The 12,249-nt window shown below is 39.5% G+C and overlaps 1 protein-coding gene across 1 annotated transcript in view; it reads right to left on the bottom strand.

Moving 5' to 3' along the window:
• The window catches only part of TSHZ2 (teashirt zinc finger homeobox 2), a 139,757-nt gene that overhangs the window by 13,497 nt on the left and 114,011 nt on the right, over positions 1–12,249 (bottom strand). The window lies entirely within an intron of this gene.

Genomic DNA, 12,249 nt, shown 5'->3' with positions numbered 1-12,249 from the left:
AGGCAAATACACTGCATCTTTATTATTTCCACTGTAATTTTATTAATGTGCTGCCCTCAACACCAATATTGCCCTACAAAGATCTTTTACCAATATGGAACAAAAATCTTCCTGGCCGAAAAGCTCCCGGTTTTGATACCTTCCAGTGCTTTCTTTTCTCTTCCCAGACAATCTGGGATACTACCCTACTGTTTCCTTGCAGATATGAAGGCATATTAATAGTAACAATACTAATAATTATCAGTAGTAAAATTAGTACTGTTGGTTCCATTCTGCAAGAAACTTGTGCAAAACAAATCAATCCATGTCAAAAGGAAAAGCTTCCAACTGATATGGAAAATAATTATAGTTTCCAAGTATCCATCAAGATTATTAAAATAACAGAAATCTCAATTAAAAAAAAAAGAAAGAAAAATGATTGAAACACAAATATTAAGCTGTTTTCTTTTAAATTGTGTCTCAAATAATCCAAGGAAGGACTTAGATCCAGGGCCGGTACACGGATCATTTACAGATCATCATCACCACAGTCTCAGTGTTGCATTCCTGCCCTGTCCTGAGTGATAACTGAAATTTATCATATGGGACAAAGCATAAAAAAAACCAGACAGCAACAACAGGAGGCTGCAGCTGCACAGGATCAGCTTTTCCTGAAACTCAGCAAGAAATAACAACTATGAGTTATGGTAAAAAAATCCAATAATCAGAAAGGTCACTTACTGACAGAAACGACTTCTTCAGCACAGGTATCATGATGTAACCACTGCTGAAGTGAGGGACCTCACTCGGTACAAAAAAAGAGATGTATTATATCCATCATAACTGGATTTAAGGCCTGCAGGAATTCACAAAGCAGTCTAGTGGATCGAAAATCCAGACGCTAAAATCCTGAAAGAGCTGAAAGAGTGGATTAACCGTCTCTACTGTCCAACTCTGTAACAGAATAAAAAAACTTTATAAACTTCCTTGCATTTTTTTTTCCGGTGCTTTACTCAGACTTGGAAGGAAAAGCAACAGAGGGCATCTGACCTCTCCCAAATTACTCATAATACTGACTTTCTGAAAATGGAATTACTGCTGCAGGCAATCTCAAATACAGAAAAAGTCATTAAAAAAAGAAAAGCCATTTAAAATGTTTAAAGAATTAAAATACATTTATTGCTGTTTCTAGTAATCACAAATGTAAGTGCAGACAAGAGTGTGGAAAAAAGGCCCAGGGAATTTTCAAGTGTAGTTAAATACAGACAAAGAGCAAACCTCCATTTTTGTTTCAATTCCTGCCTTTTCCATTTCACCGTCTCCCAGGCATCAGCATGCAATTGGGACACCACCTTTCAAGCTATGCACTTCTGCAGAGGAGCAAATGTACCTGGGATGTTTATTAAGGCATCATTATATGTCTGTGTGGCATCATTTATTTTCTGTGGAAGAGACCATGCCAGGTCAAGATCAACAGTTTGAGCAGATAATTTATCAGGTGGGAGCAGGTGGCAGGGGGGGTATAAGAAATCGCTCGAAAAGGAGTACAAAACTGAAATGGATGGAAGTCTAAAAGTAATAAGAAAGTGATCAGTGAAACTACGAAGAACAGAAGATAAATCAAACGAAACAAGTGCAGAGCAGAGACCAGACCAAGAGGGTTTCCTTAAACGTGAGCAGGGCTTTAACCTTTATGACAATAGGTGAATCCATGTATAATGTTCTTCCTCGACATTCTTCTGGGAATCAGGAGGATAAACAGAGCAGGATTATTATCAGGGCTTTCAGAAAGAATTGGTAATAAACCCCAGTCTACTTCTTTAAGTTGTGGTGGAAATGGATGCAGAGAGCATTTAGAAATAGAAGCATTGCAAGGGATTTTGCGCATTACATTTACATCTGTGTTCAAATTGTGTTTATACTGTGAGAGTGTGTTACAGGATATGCACTTCTATTTCGATTAAGACCCCTGAAGCAATGACTGAAATCATATAAAGAGTGGTAAGTGGACAATGATACTAAAAATGGAGAAATGTTGAATAAGAACTTTTTAATAAAAGGAATGACTTGCACATTAACTTGACTACTTCTTGGACAGAAGTTCATCAAATAGTTATTGAGGATTGGACTTCACACCAGTGAAACCTTTTGCTATCAATAATCCAATTGTTCATGTCAAAAAATCTTGTGCACCTTATCTAACACTGGTTTTGGACTAACTACTGATAATGTGAAAGTAAAACTTCCAAAAAAATTTTCTGTATCAGTGGGAGTTGTATACATTTAGATCTGCACAGGTTTTTTGATAATACATGAGAATACACTGACTATGGACACAAAGTCCTAGTTGATTTGCTAAGTAGAGAAAGTCCTTTGAGATTTTATGGGTAAAGTTGATTTGGAGCTATAAAATTGAAGCATTTATTACAGACCAGAGGCCAACAACACTTCATTGTAGACTGTCTAAACACTTTCAGTTTATCCACTACATTCAAATCCAAACAATACTTCTCTTTTAAAGCATTTCTGGCTGATTCTCTTTCTTTTTCTACCAGGAGTAATACCTAAAAAAAAAAAAGAAATGATTTTTTAATGTGTTTATCAATCTGTGGTAAAATTTAAATGAAGGCAAAGCACGTCACAGATCTAGCTAGTACCTGCACAAGGTTTGTCTTGAACGACTAACAATTTGCCGTGTCTACAAGGGCTAATTACTGTATGTATCCACCAATGCACAGCTGGAATTTGACTAGTCTGTATTGAATTTTTGAATTTTTCAACATGTATCATACTGTCAGTTCATTGCTCCTTCTGTGCAGTCAGTTCCCTTATACTGACTGGAAATCTGTTGCACAAACAAAGAGAGAAAAACATGTTTAAAATCAGAAGATTCAGAAAGACTGAATCTGCTTTTAACTCATTATTTAAGAATTCTCTCTGTCTTAATATTCTGCCCCTTGTAAAGAAAAGAGTCTTTAAACACTCACTGGGAGAAGAACCAGCAAAACTGGCCATCTTTGCTGCTGCCACAGAAAATTTTAGTTTAAACAAGGCAGATCTCTTGGCAACTCACGGTCTAATGTCTTTGGTCCATAAGCAAAACCCAGTATTAACGTTCCCAGACAAGGCAGCAGTGCTCCACATCAACAGCAATACCAAAGTATTTGCCTAACAGAAGAGTCCTCCAAAGACCCCATTCAGGAGGCCCCAACTGGTGTGTGCCAGAGCTGTCAACAGCCACAGGTCGCTGCAGCCACTGGCTAGTAGAGCTACGACACCACAGGATAGCAAACCTTTAAGATGCAGAAAGGTTAACTTCTCAAAATGGTTACCGATAGGGTCAGCTCATTTCAACCAGCTCTTGGGGTCTATCCAGCTTTATGCACTAATGAGATAAGCCTGACTCTAACCTGGAGTGTGCTTTGCCCATGCTTGGGTTTAATTTGTAGTAATTTTTCAGCTGTTAATGGCATATTAACGTTTCCATGTACAATAGGCTAAATTTCTTATTGATGTAATTATTTTGAAGCAAATGTATTAAGGCAGAGGAAGAATTGGCTCAATCTTTTATTTTTCTTGGCTCTCTCTGTACAGAACCTCTTCTTGTTGCTAGTGTTGTTTCTTTTTGTCTGGTTGGTATAGATATATATTTGTATATGTATATATATTCATTTTTTACTGCCAATAGCAGTGGAAGTAGGAAGTATCTACATCCTAAACCCGCTAACAATTTATCAAAAATAGCAGTAATTTAAAAAAAAAATACCACATTCCTGTAGCTGTTACTCAAAAGCCCTCACTCTCCCAGCAAATCGCACACCTGCACTCACTGGTGATGTTCTATATGACCAGAGCATTTCTTCAGAAGATCTCTTTTTCCTTTTCTTTTACCTGATAATTTTCAGTATTTGTTAGAAGGAGCTCTGAAGCACAGTTCTGAGGCCAGCCAATCCTATGGAAATGCAGTCTAATTCCAGCAAATTGGGGCGGGGGGATTAATTCCATTTTTTGGAAAGCAAAATATTGCCTAATACTTCAGAAATTAAACAGTATATTTCCACTTCACCTCCTCCATTATCATTAATCTAAAAAGAAGGATGAAATGATTTCCCATATTTATTCCCAATTTGTTTGTCCTCATGTGATTGAGAGGCAACCTCTCATATGAAATTCATCCTCCTCCCTAGTCCTTTCCCAACACAATTTAGTCTCCCCAACCAGTATCAACTGCCACAAAGTGGTTTCACCACTACCTGTTCTTCTTTCCTCTATGAGCAGTCACATTTTTTGCTTTTTCTCCTTGACACTGGTAAAAACACTGGTGTTAGAGGAAGCAGACAATTAAAGGTCAAAAATTCAAGTGTTTTTCTGTTCCACTCTGTATAAATCTATTGCTGTCAGAGAGAAGCAATCATGCCTGCAAATGCACTTTACGGGGCTGAGAAGATCTGTTTCTCAACTTAAACTATGTAACATTTAAATATCAAAAACTTTGTTTTCTAATGAGGGAAGTATTGAGGGGGGAGAAATGAATTATATGCTTGATGTATACTGAAGGCTGGGAAAATTAAGGCCATTTCCCATGGTGAGAATGCAGTGATTTCAGTTTGTGAGAGTAAATTAAACCTTTGGGAGAATTTGTCTTCCATTAAATTGAACAGCTAAACAGGCACAGAAGATTTTAATGTCACCACCAACAAACCCCAAAGGTTACAGAAAGAAAAAGAAGCACTGTTTTCTTGTTTGGAAGTTATCTGTCTCTCTACCTAGGAAAAATGCAAACTGTAAATGTATGTTGAGACACAAAGAATCTTAAAGATCATAATTCCATTCCTATACCATATGCTATTAATGTCTGTCAACACTGTTTAGCCAGCAACTGCTGACAGAACCATATTTGCTATCTAAATACATCATAAATAAATCAGTAATGAACTGCTTTAGTAAACCTTCTGCACTGATTGGAAATACAGATCGAGTAAACAAACTCTGGGGATAGCATTTTGCAGCTAGAAGTAGATACAACTGTTTAATGTCAATGACAAAGTCACTCACACCTCTCTCTGGCAAGACATGAGGCGGGTGAAAGAAATTCGTGAGGATGGCAAAAGTGTTTAATCAATTGTAGCAAATGTACCTGTCAGCATTCATCATATTACCTTGCCTTTTTTTTTTTTACTTTATGCAAATCTCAGAAAAGGGACTTTCGGCAGGTAGAGCTACAAAATAAGCTGGTAACAAAATCAAAACCCTCTGCTCAGTCATGGTCTCATGACTAGGGAGATGGTCATCAAAACCTGGCTGAGGTTCATGAGCTCTCCAAGTCAGACCTGTAATGAGCAAGCACAGGCTCTGCTGACTTCTTGGCAAACAAAGAGCAGATTTTGCCTTAAACATGAGCCTTTTTGAGGCAATGGCACATGCTCAGTAAGAAAAAACAGGAACTAGGACTGTCTCAAAGTGGATTCCTGACTCTGCTGCAGGTTAACTAATAGTTTTGCACTGCAGAGCATCTGCGTGCTTCCGAAGGTAAAATGGATGGATGTTTGTGCCAGAATTTGACTTTGAGATGTGGAATACACTGAAATAAAAAACTTCAAGTGCTTTGCGAACGTGCAAGATAAAAAAACACTAGGAAACATTCCCTAGTTTGCTCAAGCAAACCCACCAAATGTTGTCTGGAAAAAAGCAACTGTTCAGTGAAGAGGATCTGAAACGAGAATTTGTCCTGTGAGGTGGGATATTGAGAGATGAATTAGTAGTAATGCTGACTGCTAGACTTCAAAAAAATTTACCAGCACTATAAATTTGTAATTGAATAAATATTTCTAGTCTTCCCAACTCTTTTTTGACACAGGTTTTTTGAAAGTTACTTTCTGACGGCTTTCTGGTAATTAGACACCACAGCTTTATATCAGAAGAACAGTTTTAATTAAGACTGCAGAGAGATGCTAAAATTATAATTTCCTCTATGCTATATTTTAGCAGCAGAAATTCTTGGAGATCCCTGTGGGATGAGACTTTAGTCCAGAATAAAACAAGTGCTAATTTATCACGATGCTACAAATGGATGGTATTTTAAAAAATAGAATTTATCTCCTAGATGGAGAATTAAAAGTTTCTCTTAATCCCATCAGATGATTAAACATTTTACCCTTTCTTCCCCCCCAAAGTTACTTTCAGTTCACAACCCTAACACTCTGTAAGACGCAGAAAAAGACCTGTTTACAAATTCAGATCGTTGACAAGGCTCACAAAGCAGTGGCAGGTGTTATTCTTTATAGCAGGAATTAGTTCTGCACACAGAGGGCTAACGCAGGGAATGGGGAAGGCTGCAGTTTGTTATGCCCCACCAGTGGGGCACTCTGTCTGCCCTCAGCACGACAAAACAGGTGTACATCCTGAATGCACACCTTCCTCTGGTGCTCTGCATTTCTCGTTCACCTGGAGTTAGGTGAGCAGATGCTAAATACTGAAATGGAAAAGGAAAGGAGTCTGGGTTAAAAGGAGCATAGGTCTGCAAGGGAAGAAGGGTAGGATCTTCCAATAAATCAAGACATAAATTTAAATTATGAATACCTTAAGAAGACTGAGGTTCATGCAAAAGAATACAGTGTAAGACAAGGTTCCCTCTGGTGTCATTTGTTTTTGTGACAAGCTGCAGAGATTGCTGGAACAGAAGAAGTCCCAAGCTCCTAAATACCATCTCAAGTAGTGCTCATGTAAAAAAGACGAGAAGCAGCACCGTCTGGATGATAAACATTCATATTTTACAACCTTTCAGTTTATTTACTGATATATCTTTTTCTAACTATATTTGTTGTTTGTATCAGCTTGCCTAGGCAAAACAGAGCCATGCATAATTCAGGGATAAAATTGCCATCAAGTCACTGCAGAATCTAAACAAATAGACCCCAAACATATATTTTTCATTAATAACCCTCCATTACCAAGTTCCGACACTTTGAACCAAAAATAAATAAATAAAATAGCAAGTGAAAAAAGAAAGACACCTCATTATTTAATGCCAGTCTCCCTGGCTTTGTGCTCGGAGCAGGTGGAGGCATTGTCTGAAAAGTTAGTGCTTAATGTGACCTGGGAGCAGCGGCCCAGGCTGGCAGGGGAGGACACGGAGAAGCAATCAGCCACTTGGCCAAAGCTGTCACTCGTCCTCAAGCCCGCGAGACAAGGCTAAGTGTGGAAGCTCCCATGCCACTTACACATTTCATTTTTTGCTGTCTTCCTGTCCAAAAAAAGGAAGAAAAGGAAAAAAAAAAAAGAGAAAAAAGGGGAGGGGTGGAGCGGGGAAAAGGAGAGAGAAGAAAAAGAACTGTTAATTTACAAAGCTGAAAATAGCAGCTGCTAATGGGCTTTTGCACTCCTTCTTTAGTCACTGCAAGGTCACAATCAGAAGTAGCCTGTGATTGATTCTAAAGTGAAGCTCAGCTCTTCACGTCTGTAATGGACATTAAAAAATCTGAAAGGAGCTCAAAACAGAAAACAAAAAAGTGACATATTTTATGGAGCCCTGAAGTCCTCTAGGTTCTCAGAATGAACCCGGAGGGTGGAGTCATGCCCTGTTTTTTTAATTGTCCCTCATAATAATTATTGCATTACAAGGAACACTTAATTATATAGATTAGTCTAACTTCATCAATTTTATGGCCATTTTATTGCTACTTCTTACATCTCTGCTAAGAACAGCCCTCCTCTTCCATCTCTGTGTTTAAAGGGTTAAATGAGATGAGTGACAGCCTTTCTGCATGATTTACAACTTCGAGCCCTGTAGTGAAACCAGCGCTTGATGGATGATCCTGAAAGACGGAGACTAACCATAAATCATGTCTTTGAATCATTGACAAAGATAAAGGAGAGAAAGAAAAAGCACTGGCATTGACATTCATTCTCCCAATAATGTACATTGACTAGTTACAATACAGAACCTTAATTAAAAAAGCGAACTCAAAGTAGTCACCTCAGTGCAGGGAATGCACTGCTCTAGAAAGCTCATGAAAATCACAAATAAAAGTTCAAGCCACATCCATGATAGGTTACTTCCCTGGGAAAAGCATTCGGATGTGCACTTGCCACAGCCCCACACCGGAAAGTAAACCCAATAAACACCAGCCTTAACCTCCTCGTTATTTAGCACCTAGCTTTCTTTTTTTTGTGCCTGTTCTTAATTTCATCTTATTATTGTTAAAGCTGAACGCCCAGGCAAGAGGAGAGCCTTGTTGTTTCAGGCACTGGACGTATTGTGTGGAGATGCCAATCTTCAGAGGCAACACAAAGCAAGCACTATCATCTCTGCCTCCAGAGAGCTGAGGCACTGAGAAATACAGCGACTTGTTCGGCTGCCACGTGGAAATCTGGGCATGATGAGTTTATGAAAGGGGCATCTGTCTATGTATCATGATATGCCTGGGACAGAACGGTGGTGGAACTCATAGGGAGATCCATCCATCCAGTATTTCCAAATTTATGGTAGAGATGAGAAGCAAACTCAAATCCCCTCAGGCGCAGGCCAGGAAGAGGAAATCATTGCTGACTCTCAGGTGCCACTCTTTCAAGCTCACATGAAGGCTAGTAGCTACAGAGATGCATGACCTACCATCTGCAAGCACAGCAGCGGCGCTTTTATTATTTACTTCCGAAAAGTATAGATTTCACCTTTACCCTTCAAAACTGGCACAGGGCACTCTTGTGATGCATTTACTATTGCACAAGAAATTGGAGGAAACCCCAAATACGAGCTTCCAAGAGGCTGAATGAAGGGCCAGCTGCATCATTGTTACATGAAAGGACAGGTTAAGACCTGTTTGGGAGAACTGAGAGCACCATCTGTAACGGTACTGGGTAGTCCCATCTCACTGCACGAGGAAGCCTGGCAGACTGATAAACACATACGTGTGAAGCATTTTGTGTCTGTAAACGCAACACGGGAACACAGAAAGGGGGTGACTTTCTGAGGGAGCCTGTGCTGAGGCACACAAGGACCTTAAACACCCGTCTGAAAGTGCACGGATGAGCATGGTGCAAAACTGCAAGCAGCCTGAGAAGGGAGCGACTTGGCTACTTAAACAAGAAGTAACCTAAAGGAGAAAAAACCCAAAACGATAATGGTAAACAGGTGAGGAGAGAAGAGAGGGGTAAAGGAAAGAATATATGAATAGAAGCAGAGAGAGGAAGGTGTAGATATGCATGTCAATGCTTCCCCACCGTGCTTAATTCTTTAAAAAGAAAGCCACAGGTTTGACAAGTTCGTGTGCTCACGTTAGTTGAAAGTAGGGGTGAATGAATTCCCAACTTTTCCAAGTTTTGTGCCTCTTCAGAATCTTTCTGATTTGCCAAAATTCTTTGAGTCCCTCAAGCATTTGATCCTCATGGTTTAAAGAAAATACCAGGATTTCACACATGGCAAAACTCAATTATAAAAACAGAACAAAAGAGGACAAGCAACACTAAGCAGGTTTTCGTAGGTAAAGGAAAGCCCCTTCTACCAGAGGGAACAACTCCATGAAACAGCTGAGAAGGCACGACCGGGCATATTTCAGGAGGCACAACAATTTCAATACACTCCTTCTATTTATTTGCATATGTTATTTCCCAGTCTTCCCTGTTCTCTTTGCTGGGTCTTAGCTATCCATTTTCTTTACTCCTTTTCCACATTCTTCAGGTGTTTATGAGTGTTTTTATTTGCATATGCAGCCTAATCTGTGTAGAAAATCTAAGGACTTAGTAGGAGCGCTTTTGCTCAGGCAGAAAAACCAAAGAGATACATTGTAAAAATTATGATTTTCAGCTCCTTACCTGCAATTTACAAGTTTCCTTCAGCATATTATTCATAATTCAAAATGTTTTCTGTAAATCATTCTTAATGTATCACTTTGTCACGGGCATTTCGATGCAGGTCCACTTGGACCAGATACACAGAAGCTTCTTTGCCCTTGATTGCATTAATACATACCTTGGTTTCAAATTTTTAAAGCAAATGTGTCATCGTATTGGATTGATTGGATTTGACATTTGTTTTCCATAAGTATTTGCTGAAGTTTATTTTTCCAATAAACATTCCTATTACAAACAATTTCCTCGGATATTTACCAGCAACTAAAGGGAAGAGAACACAGTCACTTATTTTAATTTGTTTATAAATTCAAGAGCATATGCACTGACCTCCTTCCCTTTCCTTTTGTCCCACATCCCTTAATTTTCGGTTTAATTTCTTCCTCTATATTACAAAAAAAAAAAAATAATGCCAGTAGCTCATGAGAAAGCTTTATCAGTAGAAAATATTGCTGAAGTGAAAAAAATTGTCAGACTTATCCTTGGGAAAAGTAGCCTTTTTCTTTTTTAATGAAGAGAAGAAATAGGGCAGAGAAGAACTGAATTTAAATTTTTGTTTGGAAGCAGAAGAGTACCTGAAACATAACTGGTTCAGAAGTACAGGGAGAAGAGCTGATAGGAACTGAATTCAGGTGTATCCAGCTTCAGTCGCTGCCACGGGCCAAGTTTCCTGGTCACATCTCCATTGACACAGCACAAACTGCCATCTTTCAATACCACTGAGCACCACGTTCCTAAATGACCACTTGCTAACCAGTCCAGAGTACATGGTTCACACCAAGGGATAAATACAATCGTCATATTACTAGTTTCTAAAAAAGTCAAATTTGGTCCAGAGCAGAAAGCCTGATTTCAGCTTGCATGCTATTTGCTCCTTTCAACTGAGCTAAAATGGTCTGATTTCCAGCACAGCTGGCTGGGTTAAGGAGCACAACTATACTAATTATATCATTTCACTAAATCTTGAGGTGATAAAGAAGACAGACATTCAGCTTTCACAGGAAATGACCCTGAAACTAAGTGAAATGTTCCAGTAAGAAGAAAAGGCACCTCTGTTAAAAAGTGCTGCAAATGCACAGCAAAAAAATGTTACTCACAGCTGTTACCAAGGAGTGTCTGTGTGTTGCACCCCTAGAGATAGTGGGAATTAAGCAACTTAGAAATAATTTCCAAGAGGATTTGGGACCTGCGTAAGTCAATCCTAACTCATAAGAATGCAGCCTGATGGGTGAAGTTGGAAAGAAAGAGAAAATAATCCACTTGATGTCAGACTAACGGTGAAACGCTGTTTCAAATTAGCAAAGGTACATGAGAAATGCCTCGTGAGGACAACGGTTATGGCAGCTGACTTACAGGTCCCGACGAGACTGGAGGGTGTGAGTAGCAAGGGCTGGCTCTAGGTGAGTTGGCAACTCCGTCCCAGTTCCCCCAGCTGACGTTTCGAAGGAGGGTAGTTTGCTATGTCCTTGCTCCCCCAGCACTGCTCTCCCACTTTGAGCAGGTCTGCCCCAGGGGGTAGGAGGCAGGAGCTGCCATGCACCCATCTGATGTACTTGTCAGGTCCTCTCCTGGAGCAGACTTGCAGATTTTGTGCTGCACTCTGGCCCTGCTGCACAGAGAGGTGAGGGAGAGGACCCCTGGGCTCTGAGAAAAATTTGGTAGATTTAGGAGGCTATGCAGGAGGGTTGGAGAGAGGAAAGAGTTAACGCAATAGGTTTTGGCATTTGACAGAGAATACTTATGTTTAACCATTCATAACTAAATCACATCAATTTAAGTGGATTCCATGTGTATTTCTGACTCTCGCATTAATCTCTGTGCAGAGAGAGTGTCTAAATATTTGTCTCTTTCAGTTCCGATACTGTAATTCTCTACCAAAACTAAGGGGAATCCCTTGGTTGGGTTTTTTTCCCCTCCTTCCTCTCTTTTTTCCTACCTTCTTTTCTTTATTTTCTGGCAGAATAAAGTGGTGAAAGGCTTTGGATGATCATTTAAGGAAACAGGGATTTAATAAACCCAGTGTTTGGGTACATCACAGCTTTTATGTTGGCGCTGAACTCCACATACATTAAATCCACATCATCTATCAATCTTACAGTTGCATGTCACTTATGAAAATCTACTGAGTATTGTTTTCATCTCTCCTTACAACAAGCAGCAAAGCCTCATGAATACTGAAGAGCATTGTAAATACTGCACATCTTTTATTTTTAAAGGTCTAGACAGCTTGGAATGGCAAGATTTCTTTGTTGAAAATTGCAGCTTAAAGCAATAATTCCCAGATTCCTCCTGCCCTATTTTTTTCATTCTGTGTGCAAACAAGCAGAAGCATTGCTCTGTATCATCAGTAACACCTACAGTGGTGCTGCCACCGCCGCAGCTTCACCATACTAGTGCTCTGTCTGTGCTAGCCATTAATCCAGC

The sequence above is a fragment of the Tauraco erythrolophus genome, chromosome 18, assembly GCF_009769465.1.
Source record: "Tauraco erythrolophus isolate bTauEry1 chromosome 18, bTauEry1.pri, whole genome shotgun sequence".
In the NCBI taxonomy this organism is placed as follows: Eukaryota; Metazoa; Chordata; class Aves; order Musophagiformes; family Musophagidae; genus Tauraco; species Tauraco erythrolophus.
This window is presented reverse-complemented; position numbering and strand designations above follow the sequence as displayed.